Source organism: Falco punctatus (assembly GCF_963210335.1).
Source record: "Falco punctatus genome assembly, chromosome: 6".
Classification (NCBI taxonomy): domain Eukaryota; kingdom Metazoa; phylum Chordata; class Aves; order Falconiformes; family Falconidae; genus Falco; species Falco punctatus.
This window is the reverse complement of record NC_137585.1, coordinates 71,645,052-71,667,156: the sequence shown is the minus strand read 5'-3', so window position 1 is coordinate 71,667,156 and position 22,105 is coordinate 71,645,052. Positions and strand designations below refer to the sequence as shown.

At 56.5% G+C, this 22,105-nt stretch overlaps 1 protein-coding gene across 1 annotated transcript in view; it reads left to right on the top strand.

The window, feature by feature from the left end:
* SND1 (staphylococcal nuclease and tudor domain containing 1) overlaps positions 1–22,105 on the top strand; it is a 128,811-nt gene that overhangs the window by 20,681 nt on the left and 86,025 nt on the right. The gene's annotated exons all lie outside the window — the stretch shown is intronic.

Genomic DNA, 22,105 nt, shown 5'->3' with positions numbered 1-22,105 from the left:
CGGTGGATGGTCACAGGGGCAGCGGTAGAGATGCTGCTCAGCACCCTTAGGTCCTTTGCTAACTGCATGCTTTGGGCTGGGGCTGGTCCTCTGCTCACACGGCGCAGCAGCAGCTCTGCCCTCCCCTTCCCCTGCAGCCTGATGTTTGCCCGTTGCTGCAGGGCTGCTGGAGATGATGCGATGTGTGCGAAATCCTTCGGTTTTCCTTCTCCTCCCTGCTGTGCCGTTCAGTGAGGTGCTCGGCTATGCCGTTCCGAGCATCTCTTCCCTCCACCGTGGGGCTGGCTGGGGTCTGGGAGCCTCTGGAAGGAGCAGACTCGTTTGTCATCTAGCTCAAAGGAACGCTGAGGTCTGACTCCCAGAGACCTGCAGCGTCAAGATCTGATGGAGAAATCCCGGTGACTGAAGTCTTCAGAAAGTGCCGTATTGTTCATGCAGTTTGGTCTCTGCTGTGCTTGGTTTGAGCATCTTGCAAGCCGGCATGCACTGGACCTCGAGTCCCGCACTTGGCAGTGACATGAAAGTGCTCAAAATAAGCTCTGCCACACGACTGCAGGTCCCACGCTGAGTCCTCTTCACCTCCACTCAAAGAACCTCTGCTGGGCTGGGAGCCAGGGTTCTGGTTTGATCCTGTGCCCTGTTCTCAGTGCGGAGCGGGTGGGGGGGGGGGCAGCCGGTACCTGCCGGCAGGGCTGTGACCTGCGGCATGGGCCCGGGAGCGTGGCACTGCCTGGCTTTGCATGGTGGCAACTGATCTGAAACTGTATAAAAGCTCCTTAGGGCAGGGATTTATCTGCTTGCCACTTTTTTCTTTCTTTTATTTTGTTCCCCCCTAATGGTTGATGCACTCATGAGCTGCTGAGACCCCCGCCGAGCACCCGCATTGTTCCTAGCAGAAACCTCATCTAACGCCTCTCAGGATGGCAGGGAGCGCTCCCGCCTGTGAGCGAGAGGAGGGCTTTCCAGCCGGGAGCAGAGAACCAGCCTTCATCCAGGATTTTACGAAAGGCACCTTTTCTAGGGCTGTTTTTTTTTTATCCCACACGGCAGTGATGTGCTGAGGGCTGGCTTTGCTGTGCTGGCGGGCGATGGCACCGCGTGCCACGGCTCCCCAAGCTGTTGGTGTGCACAGGGGCAGAGCCCGGGTTGCTGTGGGAACAGTAATTTGGAAATTCCTCCCTCCTAGGATGCCGCCTTGTTTTGTACACACTGAATTATGAATAACTTCCCAAATTAGCCTCTTCCTCCTGCTGTTTCTCTGGCGTCAGCACCGGGTGGACGGGAGCTGCCATGAGCCAAGTGGCACGCTTGCATGGCAGCCACCGGTGCTGGTGGTGGGGGGGACCTGCTCCCTCATGTCCCACCGGCACTGTGCAGAGCTGCCAGGAGGAGCACAGTTTCTTTGCGGAGCAATCGCGGTCTCCAAGGAGACTGCAGAAAGGCGGCTGTCCCCCGCCGCACTGCTGGCTTCCCTGAAAATCCTTCCCTTGCTTTGGCGCTGCAGCCCCGGCGCGCGGGTGGTTGCTTTCTCCTTGCCTACTGGGAGCTGCTGGGCTTGCTGCTAGCCCTGCCGCCATGCACGGGGATGCCCAGGGGATGCCCTAAATGTAGGCTGTTCCCCCCTCTCCCCCCTCCTCCTCAAGTCTGGAGTATCACTACAGGTGCCCCAGCACCCCAAAGTCACCAGATTGCAGCCAAACTCTGGTCTGCAGCTGGCTTCTCCTTTGGGGAACTCGTATGGAGTGGCCTCAGCATTTGGGAACACCTGCACCTTTAGGTTGCATCCAGCGTTTGCAGGTCCTGCTGCCAGACCCTCCGGTGGCGTGAAATTAACTGTCCTCATGAGCGTGGCCTGGCCAGTGTGAGCCCAAGTCACGCAGCACCACTGTGGAGCAAGAGCTGTTGCCATCTTCCTCCTCTCCTTCCTCCTGCAAGAGCTGGAGCAGCTGGTGCTCCAGAGCTCATCCTGCCCTGGTCCTGGGGACCACGATGGCTGTAGTGACTAGGTTCAGAAAATACCCATTTGGGTACTTGGCCTGCCACTGCTGTGCCCGTCTTTTACTTGCGCACCCCTAAACCGAGAGGGTTTTGGGCCCTGGCACCAGTGCAAGCTCTCTTGTCCTTCGTGGTCTTCCCCAGTCCTGCTTGTGGGTGCCTTTGCACCGTGCAGGAGCAGGTTCGGCCACCCCTGCTTGTGGGTGCCCCAGCTGAACCTCATTTCTTTCTTTCTGGGTTTTACCCTTCTTTAGGTCCTTCTGCATTTTCACTTCTGGCTCCGCTTATGTGGTTGCTTAATTACCTGTGAATGCAATTAATGAAATGTTTAGCCCCCTCCCCTTCCAGATCATTAGTTTAAAAAAAAGGAAAAAACACCAAAAACCCCAACAACTGCCCAAAAAAGCCCTGGCCAGACAAACTGGGCTCCTTGCTCAGCTGTGTGCCCCTCTCCCCTGTCCCTGGCTGGGCACATTGCTGCTCTCAGGGTGATGCTTGCTGCCCCAGAGCTCCCCCAGCCCCACGGTGCCTGGGGACCCTTGGCTGCTGCTGCTGCTCCCCTTTAATCCCTGCTCCAGCTCCTACGGTCTGGAGCTTTCTGCACTTGGGCATCTCAGCATGGGAGACCCCCATCCTCACTGCCCTTGCAAAGATGGACCCTGAGCTCAAGGCACGTACACATTTTTTTTTTTTTTTTTTTTGGGGAGGGGGAGGCTTGATTTCAGGCTTTTTTGGAAGGCTTTACTCACAGCGCATTGTGCGTGGGTCTGACAGCTCTGCAGCAGTGTCGGGGCTCGGCAGCTCTGGCTGCGAGCTGCTCTGCCTGCAGTCGGGGCTAGACACGTACCCACTGTAGCAGGTAGCACGTAGATAACGTGGCTCTGCCGGGGAGATCCATCTCCATCCCACCAAGCACAAATTGGTCCCAAGGCATCTGATCGAGTAGATGGGAAATGACAAACTGAAAATTCAGCGTAATAAAATCCTACAGCCTTTCATCTCCCGCCTTCATCACCCGGCGCAAAATGAATCCTGAGAGCAGGAGCTGATAGCATTTAATATCTCTATCACTTGTCTCTGTCGAGGAACATAACGTATTCAGATGAAGACGCATCTCCCACCACTGCCCAGGTGCTGGCTCTGCAGGTGCGGTGCCACTGCCATGGTGTGTGGGGATGACCAGAGCCCCCTTGCCAGGACCCCCCCCCCCCCCCGCCCCCGATTGGGGCAGCATCTCGGGAGCAGGATGCAGGGTGGCTCCTTCCTGCTGCACAGCATCAAAAACGGAGTGTTCATGGCAATCCTTCCCCAGGCTGTGTCTGGCCACTGCCGTGGCCTTAGCGACTTGCTGGGCTGGAGGCTGAGCTGTGCCCAGTGTGGCTGGTGTTGCCCTCGCCTCTGGTGAAAGTGCCTGGTCCTCGTCTGGCCGGATTGGAGCCAGGGCTGGTTTAAGCCCACAACCTGGAGGCAGGAGCTCGTTTCACAGCTGTGGTCCACGTCTGGGGCTCAGAGTATGGAGTTCTCCAGTCTTTGGGGTGAGCAAGGTGCCTCTGAGCAAGGAGAAGCCCTTCCCCATCGCCGCAGCTGATGCCCATTGCTACAGCGTCCCACACTGCTCAGCCCTCCTACCCCATGGTGGGCTCTGGGCGGTGACGGATCTGGCTCTGCTGACGTAGGTTGCCAGTGTGTTAGATCTGGCCAAGGGCAGAACCCTGCTGTGCTGGTTGTTTCCATGGATGGGAGGAAGAAGAGCAAACCCTTGGGGAGGAGCGGCGGCTGCAAGGTGCCCTGACCTGCCAGGTCTGCTGGCGCCAGCGCTGCAGGCTGCAATGGTTGATGCAGATGACTATTCTGGCTCAGGGACTGGGGCTTTCCTGGGTCTTGGTGTCAGCACTGTTCCCAGTGTTCAGGAGGTTTCATCTGTGCGTTTTTTAATCAGAAGTTCACTCCCTTGGACAGCTAAACTACAGAATCTCGTTAGTGGCTCTGTGCTTTAGCAAGCTAGATTTGCCCAGTTGATGTGATGGCAGTACAAATCTGCTCCAATCCCCCAATTTATCTAAATTGATATCTTAATTGGTAGTACTCTTGGAGTGGGGGAGTCAAACACATGGACCCTGATTCAAAGAGGAAAAAAACGGGATAAAAACATCCTGCTGATGGTGGGTTGGGTTTTTGTGAAGTCTGGAAGTGCGGCACGGTCTTCCCTGGCCAGAGCAGGGCTGTGGGGAGGGATGCAGTTGGTGCTGGGGGCTTGGGGTTTTGGCAGCGTTGGGGCCCCTCATCCCTGGGAGTCGGAAGGAGGTGGAAAGGGGATCAGGAGCAGAGATGTCTCGGCTCTTTCCTGGCTGTGCCGCTGCTCGGGGACTCCATGGTGCCTGTGCAACGGAGATAAGGTTGACATTGGCAGTGGGGGATTTCTTCAAGGATTGCCTGGATGGCCCTGGGGCACCTTCCAGCTGTATTTTCTGAGGACACAAAGCTGAGGCTGTCCAGTTTTTCTTGTTTATTCTGGATGGTGGCTCACGCCTGTCCACTTACCCCACAGGTGTTGGGGTGCTGGGGAGGGCTCTCGGGTACCTTTGGGTGCCTCCAGCCCCCTCCAGCTGGGCGCAAGGTGGTGGGTCTTCAAAGTGGCAGGGCCCCGGTGCTGTGCCTGCTCTGGCTGCCAGTGTGCTGCCGGAGCGCTGGCGAACCTCGTGTCTGCTGGGGCTGTGTTTGGCACGTTGGCAGCTAATTGCAAAGCTGACACGAGCGTCAGGGCTGTCACCACACCGGGCAAACTTGGAGGAGCAGATGCTGCTGCAAACAGAAAGCACTGAAGAGCTGGAAATGTAGAGAAGCTGGAAATGGCTTCAGAAAAGACAGAAGGATTTGGGCTTGGATTTTTACTCCCCCCCCCGCTCTCAAATGAGCTTGTGTGCAAGTTCCTTGGCTTTCTGATATGTTTCCAAAGGCAGGGAACTGCTGACTCCCATTGGGCTGCAAGCAGATGAGGGATGAGCCAGCCCTCGTGCCTGCCAGCCTCTGGAGAGTGGGAGCCGTCACCTGTGAGGGGTCCTTGATCCTAGTTGGTGGGGACCCTCACAGCCAGGGATCAGCCCTGCAGGGGGGACTGGGAAGTGGGGGAGAGCCCACAGCCATCAGGCTTGACCCACCGGGCGGTCTCGGCATTTCTGCTCGGTTGGGATGCAGGGTGCTTGCAATACTGGTTCTCTTCTGGTCTTACGGTGGGATGATGCTGGGCAAAACGCACACGTCCCTGTCTGTCTGCCCACCTAGCCAGGCACGATGTGTCCTGCTGCAGAGAGCAATGACGGCAGAAGGTCGGTACTGGGGCAGCCACGCGGCTTGGCTCTGCTGGGCTTCGGCTCCTCACGTGGTCTTTGACTGCAAACTGTCGGCTCCCAGAGGTGCCGGTATTTAAGTCTTGCAAGGATTTTTCTGTGTCTTTAATCTTGTGTCCAATCTGTCTTCCAGCAGCGCAGCCAGGTGACTTTCGTCACCCCCTCGCCTCTGGGCAGTGCCAAGCGATGCCCGGATGAAGGCAGAGCATCAGCTGCGCGGCGCGAGGGCGGGTGATGAATGGCAGCCCCCGGCAGCACTGCTGCTCCTGCTCCTCATCATTCTGCCTGCCAGCGCTCTGCCACACTCCAGCAGATTTTAGAAAGACCTGTATTTTACCCAAACCCCATCAAACGGCAGTACTTTCTCTCTGCTCCATTCCCTGACACTTGCTGATTGCCAGGATATTTATGTGAAACTGGGAGGTTTTGTATATATGACCTGCCCAGCTTGCTGCCATCCCCATCCGGCACTGCTGGAGCAGGAGCTACTGGGGAGTGTGCAGCTGAGGAAGGGCAGGCAATGGACCTTGAGGTCAAGGGCAGCCCGGACCCCTCGAGTTACTGGTTTTGACGTTCTTTGAGATGGATTTATAACCCATTTGAGATCTGGGAAACAAGCTGTTCAGGAAGGATCCCATCACACCCGTTTTTAGCAATCACATCTGCTTTATCCTTGGAGATGAGCTTTTTCTTCTAACATTGTGACACTTTGGGGTACCTGATGGCGCACGGGTCTTGCTGGCAGAGCCTCAGGTGCCTGTGGGTGCCTCATCCTGCTCAGCCCCTCTCGGTGGGAGCCGCCCGCAGTTGGTGCCGTGCGAGGCAAGGCGAGGGCTGCTCGACAGATGGTTTGCAGGTGTCTGCCTGGTGCTTTTCTGCAGCAAGCCGGATTTTGGAGAGAGGGTGGCTGCACTCGGCTTGGCAGAAGTTCGAACGTTAGCTGTGAACGTGGAGCGGTTCCTCCTGTCCCTGCAGAGGCTCTTCTGGCATCCTCGGCTCGACAGGTTCTGGGGAGCGCGGGCGACACCGTGGCCCCTGCCAGGAGAGGTGGCGTTGCAGCACGGCGCGGCTGGCTGTGTCCCCACTGCGCTGCCGGGGCAGTTGGGAGTTCAGCGGAGGCTGCTTGAAGGTGGCACATTGGCTGGGGAGCGAAGTGCTCGGTTTGCATTGCAAAGCTCCATGGAGCTGTTCGGGTGACAGCACAATTCACGGTGGTTATGATGCCAATGGCGCGGCAGCACAAGCTTCTTCAATGCCAAAAACAAGATAGCCACTTGGTTCCCCGGCTTGTCATTCCTAGCCCCTCTCCGGTTTGGTAGCGGCAGCAGCTCTGCCACCAAGCTCTGGCTTTCCTGGGGTGGTGCAGGGCTGATTTTCCTTGGCAGCTCCCACCATGCTTGCCAGCACGTGTCCCTGCCTGCACATCCATGGGCAGCGGTGAGCTGGTGCTCCAGAGGGCTCTGCCTGCTCAGGAGCTCTCCATTGCTGCCAAAACCCTTGGACACAGTTTGGACTCTCCTCGGGCTTCTCCAGCACTTTTCCTGCAGGGTTATTTTGTGCCTCCCTCCTTCCCTCCCCTGCCCGTGAGCTGCTCGGCGCAGTGGTGGCAGCTCACTGGTGTCTCTGGTGCAGCGGTTCTGCTGCAGCCTGCCCAGGCTGTCAGCACAGCCTTTGAAGATGCGTTTGTGGCTGGGAGGAGTGCCTGGGTCTGCCAGCCTGGTGGGAGGCTTGTGAGTTGGCTTTCTGGAAATCCCCCCCGGGAGCAAGAGCTGAGGGCTGAGACAGGAGCACAGGGAAGGGGAGCCGTGCTGGGACCCCCCAAAGGCACAGACTACATGGGATGTGCGCCTGCAACTTTATTCTCTGGGCAATTTTAGAGCAGCAGCAATGTGTCTGGGCTGATGCTATCAGATACCTCTTCTCTGTGTGGCACATTGCTTTTAGAGTCTGTGTTACAAAACTCGTCTCCTGTTGTCCATCCCAGGGAGGTATCCGGGCTGCTCCCAAGAATTTGGCAGTGGTTTCCATCGCTTCCTTGGCTTAACACCCATCTGCTGACTTCTCCCATTGCTCTGGACTGTTCTTGGTTGGATGTGGTGATCTTAAAGGTCTTTTCCAACCAAAATGATTCTATGATTCGTGATTGGTGCCTTCATCCTTCTAGTAATGAGTGGCTCAAGGCAACCAGCCTTGGAGGAACCTGGGGGATCCCCCAGCTCAGCCAAGCTCCCCCAGGAGCTCCAGCTTATCTTCATTATTCCCTGTTGGTGCCATGAGGATGGTCTCTTTCAGCAGCAGCTCAAAGCCTGTGGGTTGTGCCCGGCTGGCCAGTATCTCTATGCTGGAGTTGAATTCAAGGCTCCCACAGCCCAGGCGAGCCCCGCCTGCTGAGGGATGCCGTACGGCTCTGTGGCAGCAGAGGGATCGCCTGTGAGAGCAACGGGGTCCGTGTGGAAAGCGGATCTTGTTTCCCTATTTGTTGAGCAGGATTTGTACTACAAAAAGCGCACCACACTCAACGAGCATAAAAGATTAATGAGAAACAAACCCATGAACTCATCAGTGTCTCATCTCCGCTAAATTACAGTTACAAGGATCATCGTAGCTCATCCATGTATTGTGTAACAGAACTGATTGCTGGCGTGGATGGGGCGCACGGTGAGCCCTGCCACACCGGCGGAGCAGTGCGGCGTAAAATGCTAAGTGCTTGGGCATCTGGCCTTAATGTATTCTAAATATTGGCAGAGGAGAGGTGCATCTGAGGAGAGGCAGGAGCAGAAAGTGGGGGCACTAGAGTTCCCCCATCAATATTTAATAGGGGCTGCAATAGCTTCTAGGGAGAAGACATATGAAGTCAGCATGTTCTTGCAACCTGTTTTCTGCCCTCCGGGTAGCATGCTTTTTCTAGTGTAAAAACGGCTAGCTTGCATCTCTCCACCGTTCCTCTCTTCCCTTCTGCCTAAGTCTTTCCACAGTGGGAAAGCAATTGTTTGGCATTTCATCCAGGACTCCAGATTGCTGAGATACAGCTCCTGGCAGCACAGGGTGCTAAATTCTGGGGTGGGGGCTTCAGGCTGATCCAGACCCCTGGCAAAATACCGCTGCTTTATCGCAGGAGGGTGTTCTTTCCCCGGCTGAAAGCAAACACGCGACGGCATAGCCAGAGCCTGGCTCCCAGGGGATCTGTTGGAGCTAGGTACGAGGACTGATCGGGGCTGGATTAATTTGTGAGCTGGCACAGCTGGGTTCATGTATGGATTACAGCCTCTGGCATCCCAGGAAATTGCTCATGGGTTAGAGAGCAAAAGCATAGCAGCAAAAAAGAAAAAACCCTGAAACAGTAAAGCGGGCAGCAGCAGCCTGGAGGAGCAGAGACTGGGCTGGTGCTGGGCTGTGGGCAGCTGGCCAGCCTTGGAGCTGGAGCCGACGCTGGTTTGGGGAGGTGGGCAGGAGCTTGCTGACAATTACAGAGCAGCTTCTTCTGTGAGGCAACAGCTCCGTGACCACAGGCAATAGCTAACTTGCACCGCATGGCTCCAGGGCCCATGTCGCCGGGAGGAAGATGCAGCCGGGAGGACGATGCAGCTCCAGACCATATGCTTTGCAAATAGCGGCAGCACTTAAGTGCTTGGTCTTATTGATGCCATGAAAGTAATAAGCCCTGAAGATTGGGCTGTGCTAAAATACTTCCCAAACAACTTACATTTAAGTGTTGTAATTCTTCTGACCCAGCAGAAGTGCCTAGTGTTTTGACACTGATGCTTTGAGGAGGATCCAGGCACCTGCCAGCTTGCATTTAAGAGGACGACACTCCAGCCGGGCTTTGCATCTTGCTCTCTGGGAGCTGCTCTGCTTGGAGAGGCTTAATCATCGCCAGTGCCTGCAGTCCAGAAGCATTAAAGCAGAAACGGGCAGACCTGGCGTCCTGTGCGCGTGGCTGCCCAGCTTCTCGGGGCGGTTGGGTCTGACACTGTGCTAAGGCTGTGGCAAATGTTTCTCGGTCTGCTGGGTGAGCGTGAAAACGCTGATGGGAGAATGAAGCTTTGACCTTTTGATCTCATCAGGAAGCTACTGTGAATCCTCTATTGATGGTTAAATTGCACTAAATTAGAGAGGAGCTGTGCAATTCTGCCACATTGCTGAACTGTGCAATTAACGGCCTGCCTAGCAACAGCACCCTTGTGCCTCGGGAAACTTAAGCCCATGATTTTAGGTATGTGATGAACCTGGCTCTGCGAAGGCTTAATTTTTTTCCCCAGCAGCATATGGCTTTTGGAACCTCTCCACTATATCTGGGAGGCAGCCAGAGCCGTCCCCTGCCGGCAGCGCTCTGCTCTGTGAGGAGCCACAATGTCCTGCAAGGAAGTTGAATTTGGTGCCCGGCACGGCTGCAGCAGGTCTCTGCCTCCACACCTGGCATCACTGGGCATCACCCCAGCATAACGCTGGATCCTTCCCTGTGACCGGTGGGATGGCCTCTTGGTGGCTCAGGGTGACTGAGGGGATGCTGGAGGGCACTGCTGGGGCACACGTTGGCTCAAGGGCTCTGCCATAGAGCTGGCATCGCCTTTGCTTCATGACCTTCACCCCAGCACAGTGAAGGGATACCAGCAGCTCCATCACCGCATGGACACCCAGCAGGATTGGGCTGGAGGCAGGAAGGGGAATTTCCCGTGCCAAGAGCCAGCCCAGGCTCGCATCCTTGTCCCGCCACCTCGCTCCTCCTCTGCTCGGCTTGGTTTAGAGCTGGTTACAGCAATGTGCTTTCTGCCTGTGGGTCAGGGCTCCGCTTTTTATACCTCCAGCCAGGAGCATGACAAAGGCATCCCTCTCCTCGGAGCAGGGGGATTGCTGGAGCAGGGGGATTGCTGGAGCGGAGAGCTCAGTGCCTCCCCCAGCCCCCCTTGCATCACTCTGGCATTTCAGCTGTGTTAACACCTCCCTCCACACACCTCTGCTAGTGCCGTGCGACGCTCTTCCAGCTCAGAGTAATCATGAATATTCCTCCTGCCATTAGCACCGGCTTCTGGAGATCTCTATTTAGTCGCTAGACATTTGAAGATGTGCTGCAAGGGATGGTGTGTGTCCCCCTCGCTGGTGCCCGCAGCCCACCCAGCTCCTTCGCCTGCAGGTGGGCTGCAGGGAGGGGATGCTCCAGCTTGCGTTTGTGGATCTTTGCTGGCACCGTTCATCCACAGGGACTGAGGGATGCTGCAGTCCTGTTCCCACACCCCAGAGCAGAGGGGACAATGCCTCACCCCTGCACCAAGCTCCTTTTGGGGCAGCCCCAAGCCTGCTCTTGCCTCTGGGCGCCGGCATGCAGGTGGGCTTTGCTGGTGCTTGGCTGTGCCAGGAGCACTCGGGTGGTTGTCACCTCCCTGATGCGTTGTATGTGAACAGTTCCTGCCTTGGCACCTCCTGAAATCACCAGTGCAAGGTGCAAAACTGTTGGGCCCCTTGGAAACAAGCTTCCCATGGAGGAGCTGCCCAGCATGTGCAGGGCTTGGTGCCAGGGAAGGGCTTGTCCCCTCCTGGTGCAGGGCTGCACTGGCATGGCATAGCCCGATTGTCACCCATGGGCATGCTAGCAGTGGCATGGGACATGGACCACGCACCACTTGCATGCTGCATGCACACCCCTCCTTTGCTGCAAACAGCCACCTCTTGGGGGTCCGCAGCAGGATGAACTGGCTACAGTTTAGCAAGGCTCCGGCTGCCCTTTCAGCATTTTCTACCCTGACCCTCTGCTGCAGGCTCTGAGGATGGACCCTGCCTGCACCATTGGTACAAAGTGGTTTCCCTGGGGCTGGCAAGGGGGCTGCAGCATGGCCTGTGAGCACAAGGACAGGATGATGATGGTGACAGTGATGGCTCAAGATGTCCTCTCTCCTGGGCTCTGCAGTGGGGATGGCAGCTCCATCCTTAAAAGCTTTTTGCCTCCCTCCCTGTCCGGACGCTGCTGTCCTAGTTTTCGCTGGCTGCTATTCTTCCCCTCTGTCACGTGCAGGTTCGGCACGGTGCACTCACATCCAGCTTCATCTTCTGCTGGCTTCTGCGGGCAGCTCCGAGCTGGGCTCTGAGCTGCTCCCACATCTTAAAATGCCTCCCTCAACCTAGGACCTGGGGCTGCCGGTGCACTGCGGGGCTGCACTTCGTAAGCTGGAGGATTAGCAGAAATTAAAACCGCCAGAAGCAGGGATGCTGTCGAAAGCGGATGCATGTGTGTCCCCTCCCATGCTCCGAAAGGCCATGCAACCCCAAAGCCAGGGCAGTGAGGTCTATCAAGTGACAGCCCTGTTACGCATCCCTTGGGGTGTGCAGTTACCATTTGAAAGTCGAGTTAGCGGTGGTGGAAGTGTGGAGGTTTTTCCTTAAGTCCTGAAATGGCTGCCACCGCCTGAGATGGGGAGTCTGCCAGCAGCTGCTGGCTCTTTTGCTCTGAGCAGAGCCTGTCCCTGTCCCCTTGGTTTTAGAGCCTGGCTAAAAGGAGGCAGAAGCCTCTCCTGGCTTTGCAGCATCCTGCAGCCAGGCTTTGAGTCCAGATCATCCCCGTTGTGAGACCGGTGACCCCATTTTCACTCTCCTTGTGAGCAGATCAGCCGAAATACTGCTGGAGACATAAAAGCCGCCCGACCCCTTGCTCGATGCCCCACAGTGATGGTGTGCAGTGGTGCCCCATCCCAACACACGTGTGGCTGGATTTCAAGCTGCTGAGCCTCCCATACCCGCCGCTGGCTGTTCTGTCCCCAGCTGCTGGCGTGGCATCACACCTGCTGCGCCCAAAATGCCGGGGAGGGTGTGAAATGCCAGCGCCGAGCCTCGGGGAGCTGCCGTGACAGCGGAGCTGGAGGCAAGGTGGGTCTGGCTGGGAGCACCGGGGAGCCTGAGGACGCGTGGGCAGCACAGGGGACCCTGGGTGCCCCATGGGGCTGCCTGGCTTTGGTCGGGGTAGACCAAAACCACCATCTCTTATCCAGCATGGGTTTTGCCCATGATCTGTCAAACTGCCCTCAGTCCCTAGCCCCGCCTGTGGTAGGTTTGATGCTCCGGGGTAGCCCTGGGCTTTGGCTGAGGTGTTGGGGGACATGCAGCGTGGGGATGTCCTGGTGTGGGGTCTGCAGCGCCAGCGGTCGGGAAGTGCAAGTGTTATCCAGGCTGAGGGTGTCCATCCTTTCCCCTCCCTCATCTCCTGAGAGAGCTGCAGGGAAGAATCCCTCCTCCGGCAAAGCCAGCCAGCAGCACTTGTGCTGGTTGGGGCAGTTAGCATGTTGAATCACTTTCCTGTGAGATTTTGGACAGTAAATTACTTTTTGGGTGACAATCACATAAAAGCTCCATTATGTGTGGATGGAGGTGTTTGTGGAGCGGGGCTGCTGCTTCTCTGGCGTTCTGGGCTGGTTACTGAGTTCCTGGTCAGTGGGGTGGGATGGGCGCTGGGGCTTTGTGCCTGTGCCAGCCACCTTCCTTGAGTGCTTTGGGGTCAGAGGAGTGGCAGAGGGGACCCTTGGGGTCCCCCACCATGACCCATGCTGGGGCCAGCTGCTGTGTCGAGGAGGGAGCCAGGCTGGCGCAGGGCAGCTTTGCAAGGGGCTGCTCCACTGCCCGGCGTGGTGTGGGGGTGCCTGGCTAAGTGGGGTGCTCCATGGCACACTGAGTCGTGGGTCCCTTTCCACAAAAACACCATGTTGGGGTGATTTTTGCAGCTGTTCTCTCATGTTATGTCCCATGGAGGGGACCCTGTGGCTGGCTCAGACCCCTGCTGCTGGGGCTAGTGGTGGTGGGCGCTGCTGCCGTCATCCTCCCCTGCAGATCCCCAGGGACTGCTGGCGCGAGTCCTCCCCTAGCGCTGCAATCTCCCTTCCTTCATTTCCCTCTGGTTTGGAGAGCCAGCGTGGGAAGGAGCAGAGCTGGCATGGTCTGGCAGGGCAGTCTATCACAAAGATTTCTTCCAGCAGGCAGCGGGGATGGGGCTGTTCCCTCGTCTCCTGACCAAGCCTTGTGCCAGTCCGCAGGCAGGCAGGGACAGGGCTGGCTTCCTTTGCTGGGGCAGGAGCTGTGCCATGCCGTGCCACTGTGCCTGCACTGTCTCCTCCCACGTTGGCTCCCTCCGGCAGCCCAGTGCTCCGAGCATCACTCTGCTTGGGGCTGGGTCATGGCAGGACTTGACATTGGCATTGCTAAGAGTGGGGACCCCGCTGGGGTCTGTCTCAGGGGTCTGTCCCCTGGCGGCTCCCTGGATGAGAAGGAGCAGCCCTGACAGCCCTGCAGGATGGTGCTGGTATGCTGCTGGGCAGGGGGCTGGTCCTCTGCTGGCACAGCGGAGCCCCAGGGGATGCAGGGTGATGCTTGCACCAGGCTGATTATCTGTGGTGATCCTGCATGGAGTGGGGAGCAACGAGAGGTTGAAACCATGGAGGAAAATATTTCTTAAATTGCTCTGTAAGCCCTCTGGGGGTCTGCGTTACAGCAAGCGGATGGGTATTCAGCATAAACCCAAATTAAATAGTGTGATTTCTCCAGATTTTATGGACAGAAGGGTACCTGGGGAAGGCACACGAGCGTGGGTGAGCTAAACCTGATGCTGGGAGGAAGAATGATAAGAAAACAAATCCCTTGTCTCCTGTTTAACCCTCCCTTTCGGGGAGAACCTTGGCTGGTCCATTGTGCTCCAGGGGGATGCTCTGGCTGTCCTTGCCCATGCTTGGGGCTGTTGGCTCCCCATGGGTCACTGGTGCCGCTGGTGCATCTCTGGAGCTCAGTAATGAGCTAGATCAGCTTTTCCAGGGGCCTCGTCTGTGGGACATTCAGAGCATCTTGCACTGCGCTGCTTTTCTGCTGCTCCCTTGGCTCGACGAGGGTGTCAGGTGAAGTCAGGTTCATTTAAAATAGAATTCACACATTGCAGTGTTTTAAAATTTAAAACAAAAGAAAAACCCAAAACCCTTCTGAAATTACTGAATATTTTTATACTTCTCAGTTTCCTCATTAGCGACAACATTATCTCCCTGTCCGTGGAGAGGTGGCTCTTTGTGCGCATTGCCAAAGCGCCGCTGGTTAATGAATTCCCCGTAGACGGACAACGTTGTGCTCGGCTGATTTTCCCGATTAGTTCGTAGGAAAGGGCACTGCCTTCCCTGCCACTACCTGAAGATGCTTTGCCTTTTTTGTAGCGGGGCAAAGGTTGCGACAGAGCTGCGCACACGGGTAAGACATCCCTTCAGATGCTCTCGCTCCAGCACTGAAGCCTGAACTAAGGAGTTCTTTCCCAAATATTCCTCAGCCGGAAATGCTCTCCTCTAATGCCAGCAAAACAAAAACTTGAATTGCTTGGAAATTACTTTTCAGAAGAATCTTGATGGGTTTAAGCAGAGGCTTTCCTTGCAAAGGGTAATCCTGTTTTTAACGAGGTAATTTATAGTTGCTGATTACAGCCCCGAACGGTCCTGTGTGAGCAAACACACTGGAGCAATGAACGCACTATCTGCTGGTGACAGGCTCCCGCGGGTCGAGAGTTGAGAGGGAGATATCCAAAGGATGCCTGTAATTAGCCTGAGCATTTAATTTAATAAAACAAGTGACTAAAAACATAAGCGTGCTGTATTCTAAAAGCGTTGCACGTAATTACAAATTATCTTAATTCAGCGCTGGCACAGCCAACTTGGTAATCGCTTCATAAATAACTTTCATTAGCTGATTTCAGCATTCGTGCTCGGTGGTACCTCCAAGGGTATGGCTGATGCAGGGGGGATTCAGGGGAGGAGAGGGCTTTGTGGGTGCGTGGTCTGGTGTCGGGAGCAGGACGACACAGCATCCTTTTGCAGGCTGGCACCGCTGTGCTTCAGCCACGGCACACGCTGGTGATGCCCCTCCAGGCTGAGATTCAGGGGATTGCAAGGGGATGCTGCTCCAGGTGCACCAGGGTGTCCGGGTCATCACTGGCACGTGTCCCCAGCCCAAAGGGCAACATCTCTACCAGTGCCCTTCTCAAAAATGCCTGTTTCAGCCCTGAGCCCTGTGAGCCGGTGCTCATCTGCTGATATTTTGTGCCGAAACAGCATCTGCAGCTTCGCCTTTTATTTTTGTGCCGGCAAAGAGATGATGATCCTATTGATCGCGCGGTTTCCATTTGTCCTGTGGCTTTTTCTGCTGGGGTTGTTTTATTTCCCCGTGGACCAGAGCAGTGGAGGCTTTGCTGTGGCTGCGTGACATGAGCTTTCTGCTGCCCTCATCCCCATCCTCGGTGCTGCCCAGCCCTCCTTCACCGGCCACGCTGATGGCCACGTGAACGCTGTCTTGGAGTGAGCGGGGAGCAAGCGGGGAGTGAGCACCCACTGTCAGAGCACCAGCCCCTCAATGGACCGAGAGCAAACCATGCCGGGGTGCCTCAGGGGGAGCGTGCCCCCACATTGGGGTCTCTCAGCTGGGGGCTGCGGGTGCATGATACTGAAGACATTGAGCTCCTTCCCTGGGGATGAGGAGGGTTGTCAGGAGGCAGGAGACTGGAGCCGCCTACGGCAGCGGCAATGCTGTAATGGGGCAACACCAGTGGCAAAGCCAGCTCATCCTGGGCAGGATCGGGCTCATCCCTGCGCTGCGGGAGCGCAGTTCCCGAGAGGGTGCTGGTTCAACATGTAGCACATACTGACAAGACAAACACCTTTATTAATTTAAGCCTGGTGCTAATGCGATTGCAAGCAGCTGTGCAAAGGAAGGCGGTGGGGGCACGGAACATCCTCTGCCTGGAGCGGCTGTGGCCAGTGTGGTTGCCATAGCCAGGGAGCTGGTGTGCACAGCGGGTTTTGTTCCTCTTTGTAAAACTGTGTTCTTGTGGGTGAGGAGCAAAGCTGTGGTGCGGAGCTTTCAGAGGATTATGATCCACAAACAAAATGTGTTTTCCTACCCACTTTTGAGGAGTTAGAGGTGCTGAGCATGCCAGCAACTGGAGACGCAGGCTCTGCTCTTGCAAAAAAAGTATGGTGGCTTTGGTCCTGACAGCACCTGGACTTGTCTTTGAGCCCAAAGAGGGAGTGGGGATGGTTTGCACTGCTTGCCCGGGGGATGCTGCAGTGCTGGCTGCAGAGCCCATGGTGGGACATGCACTTCTTGTGTCGGCCCGTGCCCTGGCTGCATCTCTCTGGGATGCAGAAAGATGGAGGAACAAGGCTGGGGTCTGCTGGGGACCCGCTGAAGGTCTGGAGCAGCATGTGCCTATTGGAAGGCGCTAACTGCAGCAATGGAAATTCCTGAGGAAAATGCTGTGTCCTGCTTCATCTGCTGCTCCATCAGGCGAGAGAAGCCCCAAGGTGACCGGTTATGGCACTGTGCTTGTCCTCTGTGCACCTGGGATGGGTTGTGCTGTGCTCCAAGCACTGCAGTGGGTAAGCACCTCTCCTGCCAAAAGCTGCCCTGCCATGCTGCTGGCATCCCGAGGCACCTGCATCCTGTGGCCCTGTAAGCCCCACTCCACTCTGGGGCCGGACCCACCAGCATCTCCCCCATGGCAGCTCGGATGCCACTTGCTGCAGCATGCAGTGTGTTCCTGGAGGGTTTTGGGCGAGATGCAGCCTGCCACCAGCTCTGTGCATGGGACTCCCAGCTCAAACAGCTGCTGGTGCATCCAGAGAGGAGGAAAAGTTTTCCCTTCCTCCTTCGGAATCCTGTTAAGTGACGGTGGGGGTCCCTCCAGGGGATGCCACTACTTTCCTGGTGCTGCCAGTCCTCCGTGCCATTCCTCACCACACCGCATTGCCAGGAGTGGCACAAACACCCTGGGCCCATTGCAGGATGCTCCCCATCACCACGGGCTGCGGACCTTCACACTCTTCTTTGTTGAAACGGGCTGGCAGAGGGAGATGAGCAGGCAGCGTGTGGCAGTAGGCAGAAGGTTTAAATTAGGGCCTCTCTGTAATGTGATTAATAGGTGCCTTCAGGCTTGATGGAGATTGATGGTTGCTGGCAAGGCTGCGGGAGTGAGCCCAGGCGCACCGTGAGCACAGCCCCGGCGCCCTGGGGAGGAGACCGGAGTGGCGTGCACCAGCAACACCATCAATACCGGAGCTGGGCTCTGTCGGGTTTTATGGAGGAGGCGGAGGATGGATACGGGATAGGATAGGAAAAGACAGCAGCCAGGATGGAGCAGCCTTTAACCTCTTGGCAGCCCTCTCTGCAGGCTGGGTTGCTCTCAGGCCCTGGGCTCGTTTCAGGAAGGGGACTGGAGGATGCAGAAAACTTGCTCCATGCTGTACATGATTCAGCCTGGCCCCATGTCTGGCCACAGACCCAGCTCTGTGTTGCACGTGATGGTGGAGAAAAGCCTTCAGTGCCTCTGTGTGGTGTGCCAGTGACCAAGGCTTGGCTGGTTGTGCCCGGGGTCACCAAAAACCTGGCTGTCTCCTGCTTCCCTGAGCTGCCTTCAGGTGCGCTGAGGCACCCTCAGCTGCTGGGGAAGCTGCTGCAGAAGAAGCAGAAGAGCTTTTGCAGAGCAGGGAGGACTCGAAGTGGCTGCTGCTGCCAGTTGTGTTTGGAGGCGAGGAAGGTCAGCACTGAGCTCAACCCACCTGCATGCGCAGTGAAGGGCAGCTGCCAGCAAGCTCGGCCCAGCTGGCACCGCTGCAGTGCTGAGACACTGGCAGGAGTTGCCGCCACCATGCGAGGTCCCTCTCCCAGGGGGACAGGCAGCATCATGCCTGCAGTGCTGAGCACCTGCTGGGGTGCAGGGGCGCCTCTGGCTCTCCCCACTCTGTGTCATGGTGCTGGTACCATGCAGCACCAGGGACCCGAGGGGAGAACACTCCTGTGAGCCCTTTCAATATGCTTTGATAAAATGCAAATCACGCTAAAATGGTAGACTTCCAATTACAAGGCTCCAGCGGGGAGCCTGTTTTGATAATGAAAGCGATTAAAATGGGGGCCTTTCTTTCTAGTTTGGGTATGGAGGCTCAGCTCAGCTCAGGAGCCTAACTCCGCTAATGATGTTTGAATAGTTCCAGGGCCTGAGATGCTCTGATGCCCACCCGAGGGCTGAACAGGGTCTAGGTAAAATCCTCTACCCACAGGGTGCTGGGATGGATTCAGCCACGGTGCTGGCTCCCCTGAGCTCCTGCGTGGTCGGTGCCGGGAGCACCGTGCTGATGGTACTGCCCTCCTGCCTCACCACACTCTCCACCAGTGGTGTGCCTTAGCATCCTTATGGGTGTCCATTATGGGAGAGGAGAGCAGATGGGTGCCAGGTGGTGTTGGGCTGGTGATGGGGCGAGCACCCGGCGCTGCTGGCTGCAGCATCCATATCGCAGCACAGATGATGGGAGCGCCTGGCCAGGGCTTTTGAAGCTGCCTGCTCTCCCACCACAGGCAGGCGATTTAGAAGAAGGTGGGAGTTGTCCTGTAGCAGCAGCTGCAGGATAACAGGCTTCCAGGGGAAGCTTCTTCCTGACCCCCATTAGTTTAGAGGCGTTCCTTTGTGTGAGTATCAGAGAGCTCCCAGAGCTGGCGTTAATCCTCTTACAGCTGTAACTCCGGCCAGTCTCGTTAGCTGCAGAAGCAGCTGCTGAGGTGCTCTGATCTTCCCTGTGCCCCCTGAGAGAGCAGCTGGAAAGGAGCTGCTCTCCCAGGCTGGCTGGGGGGCTGCCGGGGGGGTGCCGCATCCCCCCGTGCCCCTCAAACCCATTAGTCCTCAGCTGCTGCTGCAAATGACTCCACTCTTGCACAGCCCCTGCCCAAGTCCTGGCTGTGGCTGGGCTGCAACTGATACCTGTGCTGGTCCGGTCTGCCATGCCGAGTGTGGTGGCACCATGGTTATCGCTGCAGCTGGGGATGCAACCAGGTAGGGCTGGCAACCTGTGCCACCCCTGGGGCTGGCAACCCACACAACCTCTGGGGCTGGCCGCGGGCTTGCTGGCAGCAGGGCAAGGCAAGGCAGGGCTGCCTGCAGCACCGCCCTTCTCTCAGCCAGCACTCGGTCACTCCGGCGGGGTCTCTGGGCATGCACTCTCCTTTTTTGCCAGTTTATAAAAGCCCTCTCCTGCTCTGCCATGGGCACCCAGCATTTATCACTTGAGTGGTTGAGAGGCGCGTGGTGCCTTGGTATGAAGTGCCGGCTGCAAGGGAGGGGCTCTGCAGGCAATTAGGAGTGGAGAACACTTTTGCAGGAGAGCAGGCAGGCGGCAGAGCAGGCAGAGCGCTGGGGAAGCCAAATACTCACTTCACGCTTCGCATCCAGGAATTGGCACCTGCTTGCGCGAGCTGGGGCCACCCAAGCAGAGATGCTGTTTATTTCTCTGGTGCGGTGGCAGCCCCTCGTCCTTGTTTCCTCACTGCAGCACGTGCCTGCAGTCCTCAGGGCTGTCACTTTCCTGTAGCTGCTTTTGCTCTTGGTGTCATCCCTTTCCTTGCAGAAGCGCTGCCTGGCTCCTGGGACAGACCCATGAAGGAGCTGATGCCGTTTGTAAGAGCATCGCCCACGTGCACACCACTGAACCAGATGCGTGCCTTGCCATCTTTGCAGAGCAGAGCTTCGATGCGCTACACAGGCTTTGATATGGAAAAGCCTGTCCCCAAACGCTCGGCAACAGCATGATTCTGCTCACCAGCTGCAGGCTCCTCTTGGAGCCCTGCGCCAGCTCTGCTTGTTACACCAGCATGGAGCACGCCGCCGCGTTTGCTGTCACTGCCTCGCCGGCCTCCGTGATGGATTTCCCGCTCGACACATCCCCTGGCGAGCTGGGTGTGCTGGGTTCAGCCAAGGATGTGCTAGGGCAGGAGGGCTGGGAACCGCAGGAGTGACACTGCTAATGAACTGTGTCCCTTTCCCTCCTTTGCCTTCACGCTCCCCATGCCGGGGAGCGGCAGGAGCTGACTCCAGGCATTTACCAGGCAGCCCAGGTCTCCCTTGCTGCCGCCCCAAGGATTCCTCTGCCCATGGGAAGGAGCCCCGCTTGCTCCGGATCAGATTCTTCCCCTGGCACAAGCCAGGCAGCCTCTGAACGGGGCAGGTGTCCCCCATCCTGGGGTCCCTTGGGGGCTGCTGTATCCCAGAGCAGGGGACACCAGCCATGGCCGCTGCTTTCAGTGGCAGCTGGTAATCTCCATATCGCCTTGCCACTTTGAACAGCTTATTCTCACGTGTCGCTTGGAGTTGATTTGCTATGCTAATTGCTTTACAAGTAATAAGCTTCCCTAATTGCACTGGCAGGGAAGGGGGAGCTCTCCCCACCTGCAGTCCTGTGGTGCTGCTGGGCTGTGGGTCCCAGCCCCTTGGCTCTTCTGGGTTCCCCCTGTGAGCCCTGGTGCCTGTAGCATCCTGTGCCGGGATTCTTGGAAGAAACTTTGAAGTCCTGTGCACAGGGAGCTGGGAGCTCCAGCTTGTTCCTGGGGGATCAGGCCATCCTCCCCTGCTCTGCAAGCTGGCGAGCACCCCAGAACCAGTGGGCTGTCAGGAAGGTGCCACCAGCATGCCGGGCTGTGTTTCACTAGCCATGGTCTTGGATTCTGGCTGCTCCAAATGTGCCTGCACCCATTGGCATCCCCATCTTCTGCCCTTGGGAAGGGGGCCAGGGGCTGGGAGCGGGACCCCCCAGCAGCAGGGAACTGAGGGCACTCAGTGTTTAATCCCTCCATGGCAGGATGCAATCCTTCATGGCAGATATGGGCTGCTGCTTTCCTGAAAATAGACTTTAATTGGCTACTGTACGGCGTAATGATGTTAATTTGACAGGAGAGACATCACTCACTCGGTCTGTTAGGTATTTAAAGCCACATGGTGGTTATTTAAGGAGAAGGGAAGCTGAGGGGTCCACTGGCACCCAGTGCTCATCAGCCCCGGGGGCAGCACCCACTTTCGAGGTGCTTTGTCTTCTGTTTTAGACAAAAAGCTAGCTTCTTTCCCTGGGCTTCCTGACACGTATCCACAGGCAGCCTGCAAGGAAGCAGCACATCCACATTGATTTCTGGATTCTAATCCCTGTCTCCACATCCTAGGAGGAAGGGAGAGCACTTCATCACTCCCCTGCTCCAGCAACTCTCTGAAGATGAAGCTCCGCGCATTGACTTTCTGGCTAGTAAAACGACTTCCTCACCACACACGTTTAATTGAATGAGGCTAATATGCTTTTTGTTGTTGTTTTTTAATTATTTTTTTTGAATGGCTGATGATTCTCCCCACCAACTGGGGAAAGCCAGGGCCAGCATTTTGGCATCTGCAGCTCCCTGCTGAGCTGTTCCATCCCTCTCGCTCGCTTGTCCTGCTCCACTTCCCCGTGTACCATTAAAAGCCATGTCCAGGAAGGTGACGGGGGAGGTGGCTTAGAGGGATGCTGCTGCGGTTTGAGCTCTTGAGTTGAGATGTAGTTTCAAAAAGGAAGTATCTTCCTACGTGTCTATAATTGCTGGATGTTTGATGGTCATAGAGTTTAGTTAACATCCTTGCCGTTATATTGATTTTTAATGTTTATTTGCAAAACCTCAAACATGTGTCCAAGTTCTTGAACGGCTTCCCAGACTCATCTGCTGGGCCACTTCCCCTCTCATATGAAATATCATTTTTACAGGCCAGTAAAATGGTATTTAATGGTGGCTGACAGGGCAGTGGTTAAGGGCGATATGTATTGGACACTTAAATGTTTCTATTATCTGACTCCTGGCACAGCCCATTGCATTTTACTTGTGCTGGGAATTACAGAAGAGTTTGCATTTTTCATCAGCATCACAGCGACGTGGCCTCAGTAAGGACTCAGCCCCAGCCTCTCTGCCTCCTCCAGGGCCAGTGT